The sequence below is a fragment of the Myotis nattereri genome (genome assembly GCF_964212035.1).
Source record: "Myotis nattereri genome assembly, chromosome: 11".
Lineage (NCBI taxonomy): Eukaryota > Metazoa > Chordata > Mammalia > Chiroptera > Vespertilionidae > Myotis > Myotis nattereri.
This window is the reverse complement of record NC_138086.1, coordinates 7,668,398-7,675,386: the sequence shown is the minus strand read 5'-3', so window position 1 is coordinate 7,675,386 and position 6,989 is coordinate 7,668,398.

Sequence of the window (6,989 nt, the reverse complement as noted above, 5' to 3'; positions counted from 1 at the left end):
TCCCCTAAAAGAAAGAAAAAAAACATGTGTTTTAGTAATACTTCTTTTACCATATTGTTTTCTTTGATTTGACTAAATACTATCTTAAGGGCAAAGAAAAAAATATACCAATAAAAGTGCTTTGAAAGTAAATGAAAACAGTGCTTTTGAGATCCTGGTGTAGGTGCTACCTTGGAGTCAGCATTTGTATTATAGCTAAATGTTGGTGCTATAAATACTTCCGATTTTTTTACAGATGTTGATTCTGCTCATGCTCTGAAGTGTGCATGTTGTATTTTAAGTAGTGGTTTACAGAAAAATCTCTTTATAAAACCTGTACTCCCACTTACTATAAGTTTCTTTGAATTTATAAATACCATTTGTTACTGTAAATTCAGCGTATTCAAATTAGGTTAGTAAGGATTTAAACGAACACATATTCTATCAAAGCCAATTCAATATATAAGTGTTAAAATATAAATAGTCATGTGGCTTGGTGCCAGATTATATGTGTAATATCAAGAAAAGTCAATAGAGCCTTCTAATACTGTATTAATATGGATACTCTTGAGAATGATTTCATTTGGATATAAAGAAGTAAGGGTCCTCCTGATGCATTCACAGTTGGATTCTCCAAAATAATTTGGTGTTTCAAAAACAAATGATCCTTTGGTTGAATTCTTTAGGATCAGTTGGTTTATATCATAGTTGCCAAGTGGTAAGAGGTGGCATACCTGAAAGTGTTTGTTGTATTTTTTCACATTTTGTGAACAATGCACATTTATTACAATTTTTTAATTTTCTAATATACATTGTCCATTACTTGTAACCTGAACGTTTTGTGTGTTTTGACCTATCTCGTTAAGTGGTTTCAAAATGGGGAGGCAATTTAGAACGTGAATGACTTAGAATTTTCTAGCTATGTTTACCTAGTCACTGTATGTCAACTATATCATACTCCACTTTCCTTGAAAGTTATTTACATCAGAGATACTTTTGGAAGTCAGCAAGTAACAGTCATAGTTTCTAAAATGCCAGAGGCCTTTTCACTAAGAATCCAAAAGATAACTTATTTCCCAAAGCCAGACATGGATGAAACATTCCCCGGAAATAAGGTAGATGGGTGATTGCTGGGAAGAAGAGAAGTAAGTAGGCCAAATCCCTGGAGACTGCCTGCAAGAAAGATACTTAGGAAACAGACTATAATAGGAGCTCTATGTTTTCTAACACCATTGAAGCACTAGCACAGATCAAAGTACCAGAGTACAGGCTGCTGTGAAAACAGTGGGGACTCGGGGTTTTTAAAGTAATAAGATAACATTTTTATGGAGAGGAAAGGTGATGATCTGGAGCTGTGTTACCAGAGGGATTACCAAGATAGGAGGGACCCTGTTGGCATAGAGAATGGTGCCAATTGGAATGAGGAGCTACAGAATAAGTGGTAGGATGCCACACCTATCTCTTTAGTCTTGCTTGATTCTTTAATTGAGGATTAATTACTACGCTATTATACTAGACTAGGTGCTGTAAGGAATAAATACTGTGCTCTTTAGAGCTGACAATGTAACAAAAAATAGCATTAACATGAGATAACAAAAAAAAACTTTAAAATTGCATAACAGCATATTCTTGTATTGCAGCAATTTGTGGTACATATCAAAGAAATCTGTTCACATGACCTTTTGGCTCCTTCTTCATAGCCAATCTGGCTGCATTTTACTTAAATATGGGTATCCCTCATGGAAGTGCCAAATGTAAATGATGTTGTTACTCCCTAACTCTCCCACAGCAATCCTCACTCCTACAGCTTCTATGTTGAAATCCCAGGGTGGGGAGGGACAAGCCTGTGCCCACCTTTGCACTAGCAAGTCCCTCTGCCTAGAATGTCTTTATTTTATACTGGATTTGCATGGCTAGTTTGTTATTAAGGTTTTGGCTTACATATAACCTCCTTAGGAATATAGCTGAACAAAAGAGTGAAGGTTTGGCTGCCTGCTGCAAGGAAAGCCAAACTTTTGAGGCAGGTGCTGGTGCAAAAGGAAAAGAGGTTTTATTCAAGAGCCACACTGCAGGACCTGGGAGAATGGTGAACTCCTGTCTCAAAGACCATCTTCTCTTCCTGCTCAAGCCCCCTGTTCTTATAGGGATAGGGAGTGAAGGGCCTTTTTCCCCCCTATCCACTACCTTGTTAGCTTTTGGCAGGCTTGAGACCCTTCCTAGCTTTCAGCTCATCCAGGGCCCTATCCATTCATATTTCTAGGTCTTGGCATACTCAGTATAAACCTCTCCCTGTGCCATCTTGGCCAGTGGATGAAGACTCCCCAGTGCTCTGACTGACTGTGGTAACAACTCCCCCCCTTCAAAACTCTGGACCCTTGTTATCTAAGGGGAAATGAATGGAGGTCTCATCTTCTGTAGTGTCTTCCAGCTGTCAAAGGGTATAGTCTTACCTATCCCCAGAACCAGAGATTCTTACTATCTACTGAAAGAAGAGGTGGATCAAGAATGTAGGGAAGCCTTTATGTGAGAGAGGACTGCTCTTTGGAAGATGGTAAATATGGTGTCTAGAGGATGGAACTATTGAACAAGCAAAGTGGTAGACTGCTCCGTATTTCAAGAGCTGGTGTTAATGGGCTTCCAGAGTGAGACCTATTGTGCAAACAAGTGTTTAGTGAGGGGTATGCCTAGTAGTGCAGGGGAAATTGTAGTAAAATCAGAAACTGAATAAACTAAAGGATCCCCATGATCTAATCCTGAGCAGGGCTTTGGGTGGCACACCCAATAGCAGGATAAATTTTCCAAGGAAGCCACTGTCTGGGAAATGCAGAATAAAATAAAAAGTAACATTGTCACTTAGCTTTGGGAGGCACTGTCCCTTTCTGAAAGAGGAATTTTAAATCTCTTTCAGGAGTGCAGGTCCAGCTTTGCAATATCAACAGCAGCAGCAAGATCGAGTCCTCAGGTGGTGCCCACTTTATCTGTGTGTGGTGGATCCAAGGCTCGATTCCTGTCGGCTTTAGTGAAGAGTGTGTTGTCAGCAGGAAGTCATAGAGACTGTGTGTGGTGGATCCAAGGCTCGATTCCTGTCGGCTTTAGTGAAGAGTGTGTTGTCAGCAGGAAGTCATAGAGACTGGCCCATTGCTTGGCTAACTGCTGCTCAGGACCTTGAGACTTCCAGGTCTTTAGTAAAACTAGGTCTCCCGGCTGGAATGGGTGTAAGGGCTCATCAGACAGGTAGATAGACCTGCAATGAGCAAACTTATGCAACATTGTTAGTGTTTGCCCTAGATGATGTACATACGGCTTTTACATTTTCTATTCATGTTTTAAATCTAAAGGAGGTGTTCCTAAAACAGAAAATTGGAAGGATCTCCCATAAACCTTCAAAAGGGCTTAATTTAAGCCCACTTCAGGGCACTTCCGTAGTTCAGAACAAGGCAATAGAGAGTTCCTGGTCCCATTCCAGTTCCTGGTCCCATTTCAGATGTGTTCCCTGGCATATTTTCACCGGGGTTGTATTTATTATTTGGTTCATTTTCTCAGTCTTCCCTGTAGACTGGGGTCTCCAAGATGCATGTAGTTTGTATTGAGTGTGTAGTGCCTCTCCTGTTCTTTCTTCTGGGAGATTTATTGAAGTGAACAATGGTCCATTGTCACTTTGAATGTTGAAAGAAAGACCAAATCTAGGGATTCTTTTTTGCTTCTAAATATATTTTTATTGATTTCAGAGAGGGAGAGAGAGAAACATCAGTGGTAAGAGAGAATCATTGATCAGCTGCCTCCTGCATGCTCCACACTGAGGATTGAGCCTACCACCCGGGAATCAAACCAGTGACCTCTTGGTTCCTGGGTCGATGCTCAACTGCTGAGCCACACGCAGTGGGGCTAGGGATTATTTCTTTGAATGGTTTTGTTACCTCACTTGTCTTCCAGTGTTGTTGGGATATGTATGCCTCTTCCTATCTAGAAAAGGTATCTACAAAAACTAATAAAAATGTAAAGTTTCCTGTGGTTTTAGGCATCTGTGTAAAGTCAAATTGCTAGTCCTCACACGGGCATACCCCTTTATATTGTACTCCCTTTCCTGTTGGAGCACATTCTTGTTTTAGGATTGTTTTTGGCAGGTTGTTTTGGGCACATATCTGACAGGCTTGTATAATCTTCTGAATAGTCCTTTGTAAGTGAGGGCTCTTCACATGTGGTCCAATGAGGTCTATTAAAGCATCCCTTCCACAATGGGTCTCTTCATGTAGGTGTTTGAGGATGAGAGATACTAGAGCTTCAAGGAGAAAGATCACACCATGGGTGTTGAACTTCCATAGAGAATTAGGGTCATTGTTAGAGATTCCCCATTTAGGGCCATTTCTTACCTTATTCTGTGCAATGAGGTTTAAACTCTGACAAGTTCAGGTGGAGAATTAGAATCCCAAGAAGTGGCGGCCCTCGGGTGGCTTGTCTTGCTGCTTTATCAGCAGTTTGGTTTCCCTGGCTTGTTTGGGAACTGCCCTTCTGATGTCCTGGGCAGTGCATTATGGCAATCTGATTCGGTAGATTCACTGCCTCTAGCAATTTTAAAATTTCTTTTGCATGTTTCATGCACTTATTTATTTCCCAAGGTTAAGAGCCTTCTTTCTTTCCATGTTGCTCCATGAGCATGGATGGCCATGAAAGCATATTTAGGGTCAGTGTAGATGTTAGTATCTTTCCCTGGGATAATTCTAAGGCTCTTGTGAGGACTATCAGTTCAGCCTTTTGTGCTGAGGTGCCTACAGCAAGGACGTGGACTCCCATTACCTGTCTGTGGTGACTACCAAGTACCCGCTCATTGTTGACCATTCTCCATGAAGCTGCTCCCATCTAATTTAATAAAAGAGAAACATGCAAATTGACCATACCTTCGCTTCACCCCCAAGCCATGCCCACCAGCCAATCAGAGCGAGTATATGCAAATTAACCCAACCAAGATGGTGGCTGGAAGCCACGGAGCTGGAGCAAGCAGGAGGATTGGTTGCCCCAGCAATGGAGGAAGCTAAGCTTCCTGCCTGCCCTGGTCGGCTGTGGCCTCCGCTAAAGGCAACAAAGTTTCAATTATAGAAGCTAAATAAGTCCCAGATACCTACTTCCAGCCAGCCTCCACTGGGAGCTTGGGTGGCTGGGGGCTGTGGCCAGCCTGCAAACAGCCATCAGCCCCTCACCCAGACTGGCCAGGTACCCCAGCAGGACCCCCCACCCTGAAGGGGATGTGGCCAGCCTGAAAACAGCCCTCAGCCCCTCACCCAGGCTTGCCAGGCACCCCAGTGGGGACCCCTACACTGAAGGGGCTGTGGCCAGCCTGCAAACAGCTACCAGCCCCTCACCCAGGGTGGCTACACCCTCATGGGGTGAGAGTCACTGCTGGGGGTCTTGGCCAGCTTGCAAACAGCCATCAGCCCCTCACCCAGGCTGGCCAGGCACCCCAGAAGGACCCCCATCTCTGAAGGCGGTGTGGCCAACCTGAAAACGGCCCTCAACCCCTCACCCAGGCTGGCCAGGCACCCCAGTGGGACCCCCACCCTGACCCAGGACACCCTTCAGGGCAAACCAGCCAGCCCCCACCCATGCACCAGGCATATAATAAAAGGGTGATATGCAAATTGACCTGTAAGTCATATAATAGTGTTAAATCTTATTGGTCATGTTGCATACTTAACACAATAAAGTTGTGTCGGATCAATTCTTGGTACCAGAAATCTATATAAATAAAAGGCTAAGTGACTGGTCGTCCAGCTGGTTAGGTATGACGTGCACTGACCACCTGCGGGCAGACAACTCAATGCAGGAGCTGCTGAGCGACAGCAACTTTGCAGAGTGCCCTCTCGCACTTTAGGACCCCTCGGGGGATGTCAGACTGCTGGTTTTGGCTCAATCCCCACAGGCCAGGCCAAGGGACCCCACCTGCCAGAGGGAACCCTGCTCACTCTGCAGACGCCCTTCGAGCCCCGGCACCACCCCAGGTGCACGGGGAGGGATTGCGGGAGGTTGGATACAGGATGTGTCCAGCCCATCTTGCCCAGCCCCACCCCACTGGCCATCTTCTAATTAATTTCCTTTCAATGTGCACGAATCCGTGCACTGGGCCTCTAGTCTTTATATACAAGTACAGGCACCTGATCTTTTAAAAGTCCTCTGGAACAAAAAGGTAGGTAATTACCATTTTTTTGTAAGTCAATCCAAATTATATCTATTTTTGTCAGATCTGCAAAATATATTTTTTTCAGTGTGTTGCAGAAATTAAATGATGAGTTTATGTGTGCCATACGATAAAAAAGGTTGTTGTAACCTGTAAAAGTTATTGATTTCGATCCAAGAAGTGTCACAGAGTGGTGCTCTGAGTTTAGTGAGGAGACCAGTGTGATGCATTAGTCTGGGTCAGTGGTCGGCAAACTGCGGTCCCTTGAGTGTGGCTCTTCAACAAAATACCACGTGCGGGTGCACGCGCACGTACAGTGCGATTGAAACTTAGTGGCCACACTCAAGGGGCCAAAGAGCCGCATATGGCTCGCGAACCACAGTTTGCCAACCACTGGTCTGGGTTGAGGCTGACATCAAGATGACTAGCATATACTAGTAGGTAACTGAAGTAATACAGGCACTAGGACCTCAACTAGGGTACTGGCAATGGAAGTTAAAAGAAAATGCATGAAATATGATGGATAAAAATGAACAACACTGGCCTTCACAATTATCAGGTTCTTTTAGTAAATACTAGTAGCCTTCAACAACAAAAAATTTATGACAGCTACACGTCTCCTCCCTTGCTACTTGTAGTGTCCTACAGTGAAAGCCAGTCTCAGATTTAATACTACTACATAAATAAATATTTATCAATAAGTAGGCACAGAAAAACTACACAAACAGTATTTTGTGACAGAGTACTAAACAGCAGTCTAGACACCAATATCTTCTAATAAATTTCTTTCCTGCTTAAATCAGCCACAGAGGTTTTCTGTTCCTCAGCACTAATATTCCTC